General features: G+C 40.3%; 1 pseudogene; it reads right to left on the bottom strand.

Annotated features, from left to right (window-relative positions):
* Positions 1-14,819: 14,819 nt before the first annotated feature.
* On the bottom strand, positions 14,820-18,228 carry LOC118975798 (14-3-3 protein theta-like; annotated as a pseudogene).
* Positions 18,229-18,762: the final 534 nt, after the last annotated feature.

The raw sequence follows: 18,762 nt of genomic DNA, 5'->3' as shown, positions 1-18,762 counted from the left end.
CCACTCCTGATCTAGCTGTCCTCTTGGTTTGCTTTTGTTTTAGGTGTGGTTGTTAATAACTGTGAGTTTGCTGTCCTTTCACTGTTCATATTTTTTATCTTCTTTTTCTTAGATAAGTCCCTTTAACATTTCCTATAATAAGGGCTTGGTGATGATGAACTCCTTGAACTTGACCTTATCTGAGAAGCACTTTATCTGTCCTTCCATTCTAAATGAAAGCTTTGCTGGATAGAGCAATCTTGGCTGTAGGTCTTTGGATTTCATGACTGGGAATACTTCTTTCCAGCCCCTTCTTGCCTGTAAGGTCTCTTTTGAGAAATCCACTGACAGTCTGATGGGAGCTTCTTTGTAGGTGACTGTCTCCTTATCTCTTGCTGCTTCTAGGATTCTCTCCTTCATTTTCATCTTGGCTAATGTAATTATGATGTGCCTTGGTGTGTTCCTCTTTGGGTCCACCTTCTTTGGGACTCTCTGAGCTTCCTGGATTTCCCGGAAGTCTATTGCCTTTGACAGATTAGGGAAGTTCTCCTTTATTATTTGGTCAAATAAGTTTTCCACTTGTTGCTGTTCCTCTTCCCCTTCTGGTGCCCCTAAAACTCGGATGTTGGAATGCTTAATGATGTCGTCGAGGTCCCTAAACCTCTCCTTGTTTTTTTTGAATTCTTGTTTCTTCATGTTTTTCTGTTTGGTCATTTTTTTCTTCCTTCTGGTCCACTCCATCTATTTGAATCCCAGTTTTCTTCCCATCACTATTGGTTCCCTGTGCATTTTGCTTCATTTCACTTAGTGTACCTTTCATTTTTTCATCTAATTTGTGACCAAATTCAACCAATTCTGTGAGCATCCTGACCACCAGTGCTTTAAACTGTGCATCTGATAGGTTGGCTGTCTCTTCATCGCTTAGTTGTATTTGCTGTGGAGCTCTGATCTGCTCTTCCATTTGGGCCCTTTTTTTCTTTTTTTGGGGGGGGCAGTCAGGCCATATCTGTTACGTGAGTGGCGGAGCCTTAGGTGTTCACCAGGGAAGGGCATCTCAGTCACTGGGTTGTGACAACGTATGTGAGGGTGGAGTCAGAGAGGTAACAATGGCACTTGTTCTGCTCTCTTGGATTTCGATCCCCTCTGCTGCTTCCCACAAGCAAATTGGGCCCTTCTGATGCTGGTTCCCCAGTGGGTGGGCTTGTGTATGTTCTAGGACCCTGTGGATCACTCCAATGAATTCTCCTGTGAGGCTGGGAGTCTCTCCCAGCACCTTCTCAATGGTGCTTTTAGGCTTTATTTCCTGGTGCTGGAGCCCTGGGTTGCATGGTCTGTCTCACTGCCTGTTTTTGCTTAGTTTATCTGCGCTCAAATGTGTGACTGCAGTCAGCCCTGTGTTGCCTGCACTCCCAGGTCTGGCAGCCACTACCTTTTCCTGCCACGACCCCACTCCACCGGCCACCAACTCCACCCCTCTTACCGGTCTGGTTGAATGGGTGTTGGACTTTCGTAGAGTCCAATTTTCTGTCTGTTCTGGTTGTGTTTTTGTTTCTAAATCTCTGTTGTCCTTATTTTTAGTAGAGGAGACCAGTGTTTTCACCTACTCCTTCATCTTGGCTGGAAGTCAAATACCTAACTTTTGACAACAGCAAAAGACATACAAAAAGAAATAAGAAAACATGGCCTATCCAAAGGAACAATATAAATTGGCAAAAACCATCCTTGTGGAAGCACAAACATCAGACAAAAATTGATTACTAGACAAAGACTTGAAAATAACTATTTTAAATATGCTCAAAGAGCTAAAAGAAACCATGGACAAAGAATAAATTCAGATCAGGACAATGAAATATAAACAAAATGAGAATACCAACAAAGAGAGAAACTATAAAAAGGAACCAAACTAAACTCTGGAGCTAAAAAATTCAATAAATGAATTAGAAAATTCACTAGAGAGATTCAACAGCAGATATGAATGGGCAAAAGAAAGAATCAGATACTAGAAGGCACTTGAAATTACTAAGTCTAAGGATCAGAAAGAAAAAGAAACAAAGAAAAGTGAACGGAGCCTAAGAGATCTGTGAAACACCATTAAGTAGACCAATGTACAGCTTATGACAGTCACAAAAAAAGAGCACTAGAGAAGAGATTATTTGAAGAAATAATTGCTAAAAACCTTCTCAAATATGATGAAAGACATGAATCTACAAGTCCAAGGAGCTCAATTAATCAGTAGGATAAACTAAAAGGGACCCACACTAAGACACAGCATAATCAAATTATTGAAAGACAAAGACAGAGTATCTTGGAAGCAACAAGAGAAAAGTGACTCACTGCATACAAGGTATCTTCAATAAGATACTCAGATTGTTTCTCAACGAAAAACCTTTGAGGCTATAGCAGTGTAGCAGGCTATACATTTATAGTGCTGGAAGGAAAAAAACCTGACAACTTAGAATTTCATATGTGAAAAAATTATCTTTCAAAATGAGGGAGACATTAAGATGGTCCCAAATAAACAAAAGCTGATGTAGTCTGTTTCACTAGACCCACTTGAAAAGAAATGCTAATGGGAGTCCTTCAGGTTGAAAGGAAAGTATGCTAGAAAATGACTTGCAGCTGTATAAAGATAGAAGATAGATGGCAGCAGGAAAAAAGGAAAACCAAATATGAGATAGATTTACTCCATATAAGAAGCCATAGGCATAAGTCTACAGGAGTTGGGCAGGGCTGCTGATGAAAGGACATTGTGGACATTACTCATTCCTAGGGTTGCTGGGAGTCAGAGCCAACTCAATGGTACATAACACACATATACAAAGATGTGGCTAAATGTAAAGGTAAATTACTGTAATATTGGTTTGTAACTCTACTTCTTATTTTCTTTTATTTTTAAAGATTTTATTTATTTATTATTATTAGAAAGAGGGGAAGGAAGGGAGAAAGTGAGGGAGAGAAACATCAATGTGTGGTTGCTCCTTGCATGCCCACTATTGGGAACCTGGCCTGCAACCCAAGCATGTATGCTGACTGGGAATCAAACAGGCAACCCTTTGGTTTGCCGGCCAGCACTCAATCCACTGAGCCACACCAGCCAGGGCTCCACTTCTTATTTTCTACAGAATTTAATAGACAAATGCATAAAAATAATTTAAAATACGTGTTAGTGGGCACACAACGTGTAAGTACGTAATTTATGACATTAATAACTTAAAGTGGGGAGGGGGACAGAGCTATAGAGAAGTAGATTTTGTGGGAGATTAAAGTTGAGTTGATATAAATACAATTTAGATCATTAAACTTTAGAATGTTATCTGTAATCTCCATAACTACAAAGAAAATATAGAGAATATACACAAAAGGAAGTGAGAAAGGAATCAGAATGTCACCACCCAAAACCAACCAGACACAAAAGAAGGTAGTAATGAAGGAGTTAAGAAACAAAAAAACTATGACATCCAGAAAAAAATAACGAAATGTAAATGTAAGTCCTTACTGATAATTATGTTAAATGTAAGTAGATTAATTTCCCCAGTCAAAAAGCACAGATTGGCAGAATGGATTAAAACCATATTCCAAGTATATGCTGTTGACAAGAAACACACTTTAGATCTAAAGTCACAAATAGGTTGAAAGTGAAATGATAGAAAAAGATATCCCATGCAAATAGTAACTAAAAGAGCGCTGGAGTGGTTCGTATACTAGTATCAGATGGGTTTAAGTAAAAAACCATTACAAGAGACAAAGAAGGACACACACAGAAATAAAAGGGTAACTTCATCAGGAAGATATAATAATATTATAAATATAAGTACAAAACATTAGAGCTCCTAAATATATGAAACAACATTGAAAGAACTGAAAGAAAAAACAGACAGCTCTGGAAAAATAGTAGGAGATTTCAATACTCTGCTTTTAATAATGGACAAAACAAACAGAAAGAAGCTCAATAAGGAAACAGAGTACTAGAATAACACTGTAAGTCAATTGGACTTAATAGGAATACACAGAACACTCCAACCAATGACAGAATACACATTTTTCTCAAGTACACATGGAATAATCTCCAGGACAAACCATATTTTAGATCAGAGAAGTCTTAACAAACATAAAAAGACTGAAATACAGCCATATGCTGTTTAACATTTTGGTCAAAAATGGTGGTGTCAGGCCTTGGCTGGCGTACCTCAGTGGATTGAGCACAGGCCTGCGAAGCAGAGGATCGTGGTTCGATTCCCAGTCAGGGCACTTGCCTGGGTTGCAGGCCAGTTCCCTGCAGGCCAACTCCCAGCAGGGGACACACAAAAGGCAACCATACATTGATGTTTCTCTCCCTCTCTCCTTCCCCTCTAAAGGTAAATAAATAAAATCTTAAAAAAAAATAATGGTGGTGTCAGGATTATAATAGAGCTGAAAAATTCCTATTTCCTAGTGTCTTTGAAGCCATTGTAAGGTCATAGCACAACACTATTAGCCTGTTTGTGATGATGCTGTTGTAAATAAACCCACTACACTGCCAGTTATATAAAGGCATAACACATACAATTATGTAAGTATGTAATACTTCATAATAAGAGACTATGTTACTGGTTTATATATCTAATACACTGTACTTTTAAGAATTATTTTAGAGTCTACTCTTTCTACTTATCTTTTGCACACCACTTAAAGTGCTATGCAACAGCACACCATGTTATACCAGCAATGGCCTCACACATCTCAGGCTTACCATGTCTTTTTCTTACGAGAAACATTTCTTTCTTTCTCTGACATTTTCCCTTGTGCTTGATTTAATCTCATATTGTTCTGTGCAGTAATATGCTAGGTCTATAGTTTAGGAGGAGTAGGCTATACCACTAGATAGCCCAGGTGTGCAATAGGCTATACCATCTAGGTTTGTGTAAGTATACTTGATGAGGTTCACACAATAATGAAATTGCCTAATGACACATTTCTCAAAACATACCCCCATTGGTAGGTGACACATGACTGAAAAACAAGCCATCTTTTCTGATGACAACAGGATGAAACTAGAAATCAAAGACAGAAGAAAACCGGAAAATCCACAAATATATAAAGTTAAACGACATGCACTCAAACAACCAATGGGTCAAAGAAGAAATCCATGAAGTTAGAAAATACCATGAGGCAGATGAAAATGAAAACACAACTACTAAGACTCTGGGATGCAGCAAAAGCAGTGCTGAAGGAAATAGCTGTAAATGTTTACATTAAATAAGAATATCTCAAATTGGTAGCCTAACTTTACACCTTAAGGAAAAAAAGAAAGAAAAGTAAACCAAACTCAAAGCTAGCAGGAAGAAGGAAAAAATAAAGAGTACAGATAAATAGAGAATAGAAAAAAACAGAGGATCAGTTACATTTCTACAAACTAACAATGAACTCTAAGAGGACATGGAAACAATTCCATTTATAATATCATCAAAAAGATTAAAATACTTGGGAACAAACTTAACCAAAGAGGCAAGAAACATACACTAAAACGTACAAATCATTGCTCAAAGGAATCAAAGGAGACATAATAAATTGTAATGCATCCCATGTTCTAGAACTGGAAGACTTAATATTGTTAAAATGTCACTATTACCCAAAGCTATCTACAGATGCATGTAATTCCTACCAAAATCTCAATGATGTTTTCAAAAAAATTGGAAAATCTATCTTAAAATTCTTATGAAACCTCAGAGACTTCTGGACAAGACAGAGGCATAGGTAGATACACTGTGCCTCCTCCCAGAACCAAAACAAGGACAACACATTTAAAAACAAAAACAACCAGAACTGACAGAATATTGAACTGTATGGAAGTCTGACAACCAAGGAGTCAAAGAAGAAACGTTCATCCAACCAGTAGGAGGAGTGGAAACAAGCAGCCAGGCAGAGAGGACCCTCTGCAAGGCAGTGGCTGGTGGACTGGCCTAGGCAGTGTCTGGCAGAGTGGGTGGTCCCATACTTACAGTGCAGTAGACTGGGAGGAACAACTGGGGAGCCAGACAGACCACACAACCACCCTGGTTTCCAGTAAGGAAATAGAGCCTCAAAGCCTCTGACTAAAAAAATCTGTGGGGGTTGAGGCAGTGGACAAATGCCCAGCCTCACAGAAGAGTTTTTGGAGAGATCCACAGGGTCCCAGAATGTACACAAAACCACTCACCCAGGAATCAGTACCAGAGGGGCCCAATTTACTTGTGGGTATCGGCAGAGGGGACTGGAAGCCGGCAGAGAGCTAAACAGGCCACATTGCTCCATCTCAGAAGCCTCCTCCACATACAGGGCCAAACCCGAAGTGGGTGGCCCCACCCTGGTGGATACCTCAGGCACCAGTCCTTACTACATAACAGGTGCACTGAGACAAAAAAAAAAATCACCCAAGAGAAAGAACAGATCAAAGCTCCAGAAAAAATACAATTAAGTGATAAAGAGATAGCCAACCAATTGGATGCAGAGTTCAAAACACTGGTAATCAGGATGATCACAGAATTGGTTGGTATGGTCCCAAATAGAGGAATAGTGAAGGCTGTGAAAAGTGAAGTAAAGGGAACTAACAGTGAAGGGAAGGAAAGCAGGACTCAAATCAATGATTTGGACCAGAAGGAAGAAATACACATTCAACCAAAACAGCATGAAAGAAACAAGAATTCAAAGAAAAAAAAAAGGAGAGGCTTAGGGAACCTCTGTGACAATTTTAAACTTTCCAACATCCAAATCATAGGGGTGCCAGCAGGAGAAGAGGAAGAGCAAGAAATGGAAAACTTATTTGAAAAAGTAATGAAGGGACTTCCGCCAAGATGGAGGCATAAGTGGAAACACTGTGCCTTCTCCCACAACCAAGTTCGAATACAACAAAGGTTTTGGAGAACTAGGACACACCCAGAGACCAGAAAATGGAATTATACGGAAGTCCGACAGCTACGAACCGTTCAACAAGGACGGTAAGAGAGGTGGAGCCAGCAGCGGAGCTGGGTCGGGCAGGACAGACCTAGGAGCGCAGGCAGCCCAGAACCAGTCGGGGTGCGGGGCAGACTGACCAAGGTCGCACATTCTCGCGCAGCAAGATGGACCGCGCAGGCCCCAGGGGGCGAACCCAGTGGTGGAGGGCTGAGAGCGGTGGCACACTCACGTGCAGTGGAGCGAGGCACATGGGCCTGGTGACGGTGGTGGCTGCGGTGCCGGTGGGGGTAGCGGCAGCAGGCGGTGGAGGGAAGCCATTGTCCCTCTTTGATCCCGCCCCCACATACAATGTCACAACCCAGCGACTTAGTTGCCCTGCTCTGGTGAAAACCTAGGGCTCCGATCCTGCTACTTAACAGGCACGAACAGCCCAAAAGATGGTGCAAGAAGAACTCAAAGTCCCAGAGCCAGTAACTCTAAGCGACCAAGAAATAGCCAACCTATCAGATGCACAGTTCAAAACACTGGTGATCAGGATGCTCACAGAACTGGTTGATTTTAGCCACAAATTAGAGGAATATATGGAGGCTAAACTAATTGAAATGAAGGGAAAAGCACAGGAAACCAATAGTGATGGAAAGGAAACTGGGACTCAAATCAAGGGAGTGGACCAGAAGGAAGAAAGAAACAACCAATCAGAAAAGAAGGAAGAAACATGAATTCAAAAAAGTGAGGAGAGGCTTAGGAACCTCCAGAACATCTTTAAACACTCCAACATCCGAATTATAGGGGTACCAGAAGGGGAAGAGGAACAGCCATGAGTGGAAAACGTATCTGAACAAATAATAAAGGAGAACTTCCCAGTCAGTCAAAGGCAATAGACTTCCGGGATATCCAGGAAGCTCAGAGAGTCCCAAAGAAGTTGGACCCAAGAAGGAACACACCAAGGCACATCATAATTACATCACCCAAGATGAAAATGAAGGAGAGAATCCTAGAAGCAGCAAGAGATAAGGGGACAGTCACCTACAAAGGAGTTCCCATCAGACTGTCAGCTGGTTTCTCAAAAGAGACCTTCCAGGCAAGAAGGGGCTGGAAAGAAGTATTCCAAGNTATATGGAGGCTAAACTAATTGAAATGAAGGGAAATGCACAGGAAACCAATAGTGATGGAAAGGAAACTGGGACTCAAATCAAGGGAGTGGACCAGAAGACTAATTGAAATGAAGGGAAATGCACAGGAAACCAATAGTGATGGAAAGGAAATTGGGACTCAAATCAAGGGAGTGGACCAGAAGGAAGAAAGAAACAACCAATCAGAAAAGAAGGAAGAAACAGGAATTCAAAAAAGTGAGGAGAGGCTTAGGAACCTCCAGGACATCTTTAAACACTCCAACATCCGAATTATAGGGGTACCAGAAGGGGAAGAGGAACAGCCATGAGTGGAAAACTTATCTGAACAAATAATAAAGGAGAAATTCCCAGTCAGTCAAAGGCAATAGACTTCCGGGATATCCAGGAAGCTCAGAGAGTCCCAAAGAAGTTGGACCCAAGAAGGGACACACCAAGGCACATCATAATTACATCACCCAAGATGAAAATGAAGGAGAGAATCCTAGAAGCAGCAAGAGATAAGGGGACAGTCACCTACAAAGGAGTGCCCATCAGACTGTCAGCTGGTTTCTCAAAAGAGACCTTACAGGCAAGAAGGGGCTGGAAAGAAGTATTCCCAGTCATGAAATCCAAAGACCTAGAGCCAAGATTGCTCTATCCAGCAAAGCTTTCATTTAGAATGGAAGGGCGGATAAAGTGCTTCTCAGATAAGGTCAAATTCAAGGGGTTCATCATCACCAAGTCCTTATTATATGAAATGTTAAGGGGACTTATCTAAGAAAAAGAAGATAAAAAAATATGAACAGTGAAAGGACAGCAAATTCACAGTTATTAACAACCACACCTAAAACAAAAGCAAACCAAGAGGACAGCTAGATCGGGAGTGGAACCATAGAAATGGAGATCACATGGAGGGTTAGCAACAGGGGAGTGGGAGGAGGAGAAGGGGGGAGAAGTAACAGAGAATAAGTAGCATAGACAGTAGATAGAAAATATACAGTGGGGAGGGCAGGAATAGTATGGGAAATACAGACTCTAAAGAACTTGTGACACATGGACATGAGCAAAAGGGGGGAATGGTGGAAGAGGGGGGTGTGCAGGGTGGAGGGGAATTAAGGGGGGAATTAGAACAACTGTAATGGCATAATCAATAAAATATATTGTTTTTTAAATAAAACATCTTGACATACCAGTGAAGGAGTTTAGAACAAGCCACTCCAAAACAAGCAGGTTTGGCATATTGATCATTTCAGTTAAAGGGACTTGAACACAGCAGATACAAAAAAACAAAAACACAACACTCTGATTTTTCTTCTTTTTCTCAAAACAGGAGATGAAATTCCCGTATGAGAGATGTCCTCCCTATAGCAGAAGGACAGTAACAGTCTCATCATCAAGGAGAAGTTGAGACTGAGAGAATTCTATTTTTTTATAGATTTTATTTATTTATTTATCTTTAGAGGGGAAGGAGAGAGGGAGAGAAACATCAATGTATGGTTGCCTTTCGTGAGTCCCCTGCTGGGAATTGGCCTGCAGGGGACTGGCCTGCAACCCAGGCATGTGCACTGACTGAGAATCGTAGCGTAATCCTTTGCTTCGCAGGAGAGAATTCTATTTTTAAAAAAACCTTGTTAAAAATAATTCTTATCTTTCTTTAGCCTTCCCCTACAGTTTAGTCACTTTCCACAACTGCCTCTCTCCATTTAATATAACAGCAAGTAAATTTTATAATTTCTTCGGGTCTTCATTATGAAGGTTCCTGTGTCACATAAAATTTGTATTAAGTATATATACTTTTCTCCTGTTGATCTGTCTTACATCAATTTAATTCTCAGGCCCAGACAAAAAGAACCCTGAGAGGATATAGGTAAAACGCATGCCTCTCCTACTCCCGATTTCAGGGAAGCAATCAATGACTACTAGGACTGTGTCAGAGGGACTTGGGGGCCAAGTTAAAGAGGCTTCCCCACTGGCCAAAGACAGGATCATTTGAGCTTCAACAAGGATAGTAACTTCAATGAATTGAAAAACCATAGAATAATTTAAATCCATGAATGAGTAATGATTTTTTCAAGATATAAGAGAAAGTCACAGAGGTATTAGAAGTGAGCCAGTTGCAGTGTGTAGGCTCAAGAAACAAGTTATGTACATAAAAGGGCTGGTGGAGTTTAGGAGAGAGAAAGGCAGAGGCAAGGCATCTGGGAGGAAGAGAGGGAAGGGAAAGTTACAGGCGTGCTCCCGAGAGGGACGGAGTGCTCGTAATGATGTTTGAAAAACTACTGGTTACCTTCTGGAGATGACAAAACCAACTCATTACTTCGAAAACTAGACAAAGGAAAGAGTCAAAGATTATCCTGTCTTTCCTATGTGAGCTATAGCACTGAGTAACTTAATAGTAGATATGGGGCAGGTTGGCCTTATAAAATTATCCCAGCTGATATTTGAAAACAAAATTATATTTAGAATATCACTATCATACAATCTCCAGTGCAGTCACAGATCTAGGGGCTGAATATCAATGGCTGCTATTATAAAAAAAAACAAACCAAAAACCAGACATTATATGCATCCTGATAAATACACCACTATCTATAGTCATGCCAAAGGGATTAAATCTGAGTCTGATCCAGCTGTAAATTTGCAGGAATTATAGAGGGCAGAGGAACACATCAAACTGCACTACAAATATGGTAAAACCCAAACTATGGAAAACCCTACTACGAATCACTGCCAATGTCTGTCAGCAGATGCATGATAAGGGAAAACAGGGGTCGAGGGGAAGTATGTAGATTAAGAAACTTAAAATGGTATATATATATATATATATATATATATTACTAATGGATAAGACTAAACACAGGAGGCTAGGTGGGGTACTGGTAAGAATATTACAGGCATGATGGCCCACTAGCTGTGTAACACTGTGAAGAGAAGGCTAAGGGGTCAATGGACTAGAAGTTCCTATTAAGATTTAAAAAAATAAGATGTAGTAGTAACTGATCCCCAAAATGTAAACCTCAGATTCCCTGGGATTTGGGGAAGGATAATTTGGTGAGGCAATCAATTTGTATTTAGACAGATCTGGGCTGAGTTTTGGATCTGCTTTATTAGCTCTGTGACCTTGCCAAATTATTTATCCTAGGCCAACTTCTTCATTTATAAATAAGTATAATAATCCCATAGGGCTTTTCAAAGGATTAAAGGAGATAATGGATGGAAAAGACCAAAGAAAATGCCTAGGACACAATTCATAAATGTTTTCTTCCTAGAGGTAAAATTCAGTATTTATTTGGGGCCAGTTCAGGTTCAAAACTAAAAGGTTCTTATACTAACTATATGCAGCTCTTCAATCTCTGAAAAATGTTTGTCACCCAATCATGTGAATGGGACTAAATATGGTAAATGATATGACTAAAGGAATGTAACGTAAGTATGAAATGTGAACTTTTTGAAAGGAAATGCATACTCATAAATTTTCCTTATACCACTTGCCTAACCCAATGAAGTACTTAGTGAGGCAATAAATGGAACCTGGCACACTTTAAAAAATAAAAGGCTCTTTAGTATAATCATTAAAAATAAGCAAATATGTATTATAACATGTTTTTCACTGTATATACCATATTTTGTTTATCCATTCATCCACTGAAGGGCATTTGGAATGTTTCTTCCTTCTGGCTCTTGTTGAGTAGGAGTACAAGTTTCTGTTTGAACACCTTTTTTTATTTTTGTCAGTTCTTTGAGGCAAATACCTAGGAATAGAATTACTGGGTCACATGGTATTTCTGTTTAACCTGCTGAAGAATCACCAAATGGTTTTCTGCAGCATCTACACCATTATGAACCTCTAGACATACATGAGGGTTCCACTTTCTCCACATCCTTGCCAACACTGACTTTCTGTTTTGGGTTTGTTTTTTAATTTATTCTATTTTTATTTTTTATAATTTTTTAAAAATGTTTGTTTTTTAAGATTCTTATTTATTTATCTTTAGAAGGGAAGGGAAGGAGAGAGGGAGAGAAATATCAATGTATGGTTGCCTCTCGTGAGTTCCCTGCTGGGAATTGGCCTGCAACTAGGCATGTGCCATGACTGGGAATCGAACCACGATCATGTGGCCCGCATTTAATCCACTGAGCTACGCCAGCCAGGGCTGTTTGTTTGTTTTTTTAAACAGCTCTCCCAGTGAATGTAAAATGGTATCTCATTGTGGTTTTGACTTGCATTTCTCTAATTACTGATGATATTGAACATATTTTGGGGGGCTTGTTAGCCATTTGTGTACCTTTTTCAGAGAAATATCTTTTCAAGTATTTTGTCCATTTTCTAACTGGGTTGTCTGTCTTTCTGCAATTGCATTGTAACAGTTCTTTGTACGCTGTGCATACTGGACCCCACTAGATACAAGATTTTCAAGTATTTTCTCCCATCCTATGGATTGTCTTTCCCTTTCTTGATAGTATCCTTTGATGCACAAGTTTTCAATTCTGATGAAGTCCAACTTATCTTTCGTTGCTTTCCTTTGCTTTTGGTGTCGTATCTTGGGTCCATTATCCCAGCACCATTCATTCAAGGGATTATTCTTTCCCCATTAAATGGCATTCTTGACCAAATTCAACTGTGTGTGAATGCATGGGTTTATTTCCGGACTCTCAATTCTATTCCATATCTGTATGTCTAATCTTATGTCAGTAACAGTCTTGATTACTATAGCTTTATAGTAAGTTTTCAAATCAGAAGTATGCGTCCTTCAACTCTGTTCTTTCTGAGATTGTTTTGGCTACTTATCATTCCTTGAAATTCCATATGAACTTTAAAATCAGTTTTTCTATTTAAGAAGAAAATGGCTACTGGAATTTTTTAGAAAATATTTTATTTTTAGAGAGGGGAAGGGAGTGAGAGAGGGAGAGAAACATCAATATGTGGTTGCCTCTCACGTGCCCCCCACAGGGGACCTGGCCTGCAACCCAGGCATGTGCCCAAACTGGGAATTGAACCGATGACCCTTTTGTTTGCAGGCTGGCACTGAATCCACTGAGCCACACCAGCCACGGTAAGGCTATAGGAATCTTGACAGGGATTATTACATTTAACCTGTACATCACTTAGGGAAGTGGTGCCATCTTAATCGTATTAATTGGAAGATGACTTAATTTTAACATTGAAATTATGAGTGCCATTATTAACTTTACTAGGAAAAATGCTGCTTTGCATTTTAGGCAAGCAAATGGGAGATTTGGTCTCAGCAAATCTGCATGGAATCTCCCCTTAACCCCATCTAGCAAAATTAATAGAGCTATATTACACTGAAGGTGGCAATGGTAGACGAGAGAAATGTGGCATAACCTAGAATGACTTCTGTCCATTTTGACATATAATAGTTATTTCCCCTCCTGATTCCAACAATTTTGGCAGTGTAGGAAACAGGATTATACAAGAGTAGAAAGCACTGGGAAGGCAGACAACTCTTCCCTCGCTCAATCTGCCCTCCTCCCAACCCTTGCCAAGATAGATGAGAGGGAGCTGGGCAAATTTTGGTTTTGTGATTTATAACCAAACCACAGAACTGGAAAAACAGCCTTTCGCTTCTTCCACAGAACTGTTTAAAACATAAGCTTGATGGAAGATGCCAAAAGTTTTCAAAGGAAATATTCCAGGAGGGTGAGGAAGTGACAATCATAGCATATTCAATTTTTGCTTGTTTCCCTTGGACCCCAAAAATGATCTACTGCTATGGGCCTGGAAAGAGCCTCTACTTGGAATACATTGTCTTAATTTTTTCACACATCTCTGCATCCAGAGGGCTTATGGAAGCCTTGAAGGCTTATCAGAAGCCTTGGAAGACATAAGGATAATCCTAACCTTTAAAAGAAAAAAGATTTATTTTCAGAGAAGATAAGGGAAGGAGAAAGACAAGGAGAGAAACATTTATCAGTTGCCTCTCCTATGCACCCTTACCAGGGAGTGAACCTGCAATACAAGCATGTGCTCTGACCGGGAATTGAAAGTGACCTTTTATTTCATGAAACAATGCTCAACCGAGCCACACCAGTCAGGGCAATCCTGACTTTTTAATATATTAAGTGTTCCTTCATGTTACTGGCTTGCGCGTTTTGGCAGTGCAGCTCGGCCACAAATGCTGGCGGGAAACATGTAGTGTTCCCAATAAAGTAACATGGATCTAATAACATTGTTTCTGGACACCTCCTTCAGTTTAGTCACATTGAGTGACTCCTGCCTAGTTCTAGTGGAACAGTGTGAACCTCAGACCTCTCCTGAAGATAAATCACAAGAAGGTCCAGGTCAAAGGGGCTCCCATGGTTGACCTTGGCCCAAAGAGAAAGCTGCCCCAGAACTTTGTTCCTTAAAGGGAAGAATCATGTCTCATTCTAAATCCCAAATACCCCTCACCCAGTTTTTTTTCCTGAGGTTTAAGTGAACTTTTATTAAGAAGGGAAGCTGTCAACTGAAACAGCAGCAAATGAAGAATAAAGAAGGAAACCCCCTGTTGCTACAGATATACAAGCCCTCCACTGTGTATGACACAGGAGGCATTTCAATTTGTGACTCCTAGCCCAGAAATGTCGAATGCTTTTTCATTCAATCTAATACTTCTGGATTCCTACCCAAAGGAAAAGTTGTTTACTACTAAAAGGAAGCCCCCAAAGAAGAGCAAGGGAGAGAATGTAGAAATTAAGAAGTTATGTAAAACACTCTTTAAACTGTAATTAACTACCTTTTCATATCTTCACAGTAATACAAAACAGTCATTTGCAGAATTGGTTCAGATTACTTTAATATCAGATACATTTTTAGTCCTGTGTTTGGAAGTTACTTATGTTTATGCGAAATGAAGCTATTAATACTTTTGTACAGCAGTAACTGCATACCAGGAAGGCCAAGACAAACACAAATCAAGGAATGGGAGTTTTCCCAAAGCTGCAGTGTGGAAAGACTATAAACAGTTGATTCCATACACATGAATGGGTTTCTTTGCTCTGACAAATCCAAATGGAATAAGGAATGGAGATATGTATAAAGGTTTCTGGAGGGAAGAAGGACAACACCCTGTATATAGCTAGTTTTCTGCCCATTCTGCCACATCACATTCTTCTCTGGCACTGTCTGATGTCCATAATGTGAGGGTGTCCCTAAGCACCTGCATGATGAGGGTGCTGTTTTTGTATGGGTTTTCATTCAGTGTATGGAGTTCTGCAATGGCCTCAACAAAGCCATTTTAGCCAGTGTGCAGGCAAGCTCTGGCTTACTCAGTATCTCACAGTAGAATACAGAGAAGACCTTACTCTCTGGATTAGTTGCATTGGCTATTAAATACTTATCCAACAATTCCAGGACTGCTGTGCAGATGGATGGCAGCTCCAATTCCACTTTCTCCCCGTAGTCCTCAATCAGCTGCAACTTCCTGTGTGAGGTCCTCCAGGTGGACCAGTGGCCCCCACCTATGTTCTTGTAGGCCACCAAGAGCATGCTGCACTCCTTGTTGGACAGCTAGGTGTCCTGCTCTGTCAGAGCCTTCATGCAGGCGGCCATGTCATCGTAGCGCTCAGCCTGCTCTGCCAGCTTCGCCTTCTGGATTAGCTTGAGCAGTGACGGTGAGTACTGAACAGATCAGAGGAGGCAGCGGAGCTCTGACTTCACGTCGCGGTGGCCACCTAACAAGTCCCACCACTTTGATCTGCTTTTCCTCACCCAGGTTTTGACATCTCTTTTATATTTAGCTTACAAGATTTGTCCAGCAGGTATTCATTAAATGTAGTGAACAACTATTCTCTAATCTAGAAGCCGTGAAAATCATCTGCAAAACTTTCAAGACACAGGCTGGAAACTGCCCAAGATTTATCAGCAGGTCTAAGGGTGGTGTCTAAGCATTTCCAGATTAAAATATTCCATAGGTAATTAAGTTGAAAATGTTAAGGTTTAAGGAGCACTTCTTTCTCTACATTTCAGCTAACTTATTTTGCTTTAAAAAAATACTCTATGGGCCCTGGCTAGTGCAGCTCAGTGGATTGAGCACAGGCCTGTGAAGCAAAGGGTCGCCAGTTCGATTCCCAGTCAGAGCACATGCCTGGGTTGCACGCCAGTTCCCAGCAAGGGACCTACAAGAGGCAAGCATACACTGATATTTCTCTCCTTCCCTTCCCCTCTAAATAAATTTTTTAAAAGTCTTTAAAATAAATAAATAAATAAATAAATAAATTTTAAAAAACCTCTATGGTTAGATTGCAGAAGAAGAGGAAGGTTTTCTTACACACTTCTTAAGAGATTTAAATCCTAAATTGGACTCAGGTCCTTAATTTTCAATTTGGAGAAAAATAAGTGCCACCTTTGCAACTGTCCTGCACATCATCGCAGACACATCCCTGTGCTTTAATCATGTTAAAAAAATTTATTTTCTGTATCTTATGTTTTGACATCATAAAAATCTTGCTGGTGGGAAGACTGCCCTTTCCAGGGCTAATTCCTAAAGATAGTAATCAACTTACTTGGAAGCAGCTTCTCAAATGCAGAATAATCAACTCCTTTAAGTCTCACAGATCAAGCAAATATTACCCCTGCCCTAAATCATCCCAGGACCAGGTACATGGCAACTAGAAACAACTCCTATGGCCCTAGACCTGCCAAAATTACTCAAAATACCTAGTCCTAAAAAGTTTACCCTGCCCTGCCTTGCCTTTCTCACAAAACAAAGGGTCTGACCTGAGCTTTCCCCTAGCTCCTGCTTCTGCCTCCTGGACAAAACCATCCTGCCGTGTGGCGTGCCTCTTCTCTCCAGAAATGTAATACCTTCTTCTTTCAATGACACTGGCCTATGTTGTCACTCAGGCACCACTATAAATTAAAATTCTGCCTCTAAACATGAGACACCTCACCCCACCTATTCCTCTGTGCTGCCTACAACTCTTGTGCTAACAGATCCAATCAACTGGAAATTATATTACAAACTAACTTAGGTTTCCAAAAGCAAGTAACATCTCCTAAACTCCTTCATAGAGAAAATGCTCTTGGGCCCTGCCTGAGTAGCTCAGTTGGTTAGAATGCCATCCTGATACGCCAAGGTTGCTGGTTCCATCTTAGGTCAGGGCACATACATACAAGAACTGCCAATGAATGGCATAAATAAGTAGAACAACTAATTGATGTCTCTCTCTCTAAAATCAATAAATAAAAATTAAAAGAAATAGGTCTTGAAAGTTCTATTAGCATTTCACACTCAGCATTCAGAACCAAATGTAGTACGACCCAGCAATTACTCTCCTAGGTGTATGTTCAAGTGAACTAAAAACACAAAACTTGTACATGAATGTTCACCACAGCATCATTAATAATAGCCGAATACAGAAACAGCTCAAATGTCTATCAACTGACAATAAACAAAATGTGGTACAGCCATACAAGAAAATATTATGCAGCCATTAAAAGAAATAAATTGATTCACGCTACAACATGGACCTTAAAGTCAGTATGTTCAGCAAAAGCCAGACAGAAAAGGCCTCATATCATGTGAATGAACCCATTTATATAAAATGTACACACTCGGCAAATCCTCAGAAACAGAAAGTATATTAGTGATTGCTAGGGGATAGAGTTAGGGGGAATACTAATGGTACAAAGATTTCTATTTGTACAGTTAAAAATGGAGTTATACAATGTTCTGGAATTAAGACAGTGATTACAGTTGCATAACTTTGTGAATGTCCTAAAAACCACTGAATCATACATTTTTAAAAAGGTGAATTTTGTATGTGAATTGTACATATTTTAAAAACCTCTATGTATTCTCTTTCCTCCAAACTTACTCTTTCTGTGTTCCATTATTCCAGGGCTCTGGCCAGAAACCTACAAATTCTAACACATACTTAGGTCATGGTGTTTCAAGTATCTTACTATCTCATACAGGAATTTCATCTCCTGTTTTGAGAAAAAGAGGAAAAATCAGTGTTGTGTGTTTTTTTTTTTTTTGAATCTGCTGTGTTCAAGTCCTTTTAACTGAAATGATCAATATGCCAAACCTGCTTGTTTTGGAGTAGCATGTTCTGAACTCCTTCACTGGTATGTCAAGATGTTTTAGATTCATTCATTTCCCATCTCCACACTTGGAATTAGGCATTTTTTCCAAGAAACCTTGGTTTCTTTTAGTGGGAAATTGTCATTGAAAACCACAATCTTGATGCTAGGAATGTTCTTTGGTACCGGATTGGCCATAGCTTCTAGGCCTTTTCAGTGATTAAAGTGAGGAGTGTGTGTGTAAGAGAGAAAATACCTTGTGTGACATTCCAACTGCTAATTCAGGACACCCTCATTTCTCACCTAGATTATAATGGCCTCCTAACAGGGTTCCAGTCTTGCTACTCCAGATCCATTTTCACACTGCAAGTAAAACTCTTTAAAATCAAAATCTCAAATGGCTTCCAGTGACCCCAGGTTGAAGTCCAAAACCTTAATGTGATTTGTAAACTACCTTAAATGGTGGCCAGTGGCGAACCCCTCCAGCCAGACTGGAGACCGTGGGTATCCCCTCGGCCTCGTCACGCACAGGATGACTCTCCAGCTAACACCCAACCTCTAGGGCTCCACCTGTTCGCTACCATCACCGGAAAGGAAGGTTTCCCTCCCCGTCAAGCCTCATCTGGTGCGCCTCCAAATTCCTCCTCCCTCCGTTTACTCGTTGGTTCCTCTGGCAGGTGTGCTGGAAGTGCCACCACTGAATATGCAAATATCCTGTGTATATCGTTGTGG

The sequence above is a fragment of the Sturnira hondurensis genome, unplaced genomic scaffold, assembly GCF_014824575.4.
Source record: "Sturnira hondurensis isolate 20B ecotype Veracruz unplaced genomic scaffold, ASM1482457v3 Scaffold0020579, whole genome shotgun sequence".
Classification (NCBI taxonomy): Eukaryota; Metazoa; Chordata; class Mammalia; order Chiroptera; family Phyllostomidae; genus Sturnira; species Sturnira hondurensis.
Note: the sequence above shows the minus strand (reverse complement) of the source record. Positions and strands in the feature narration are given on the sequence as shown.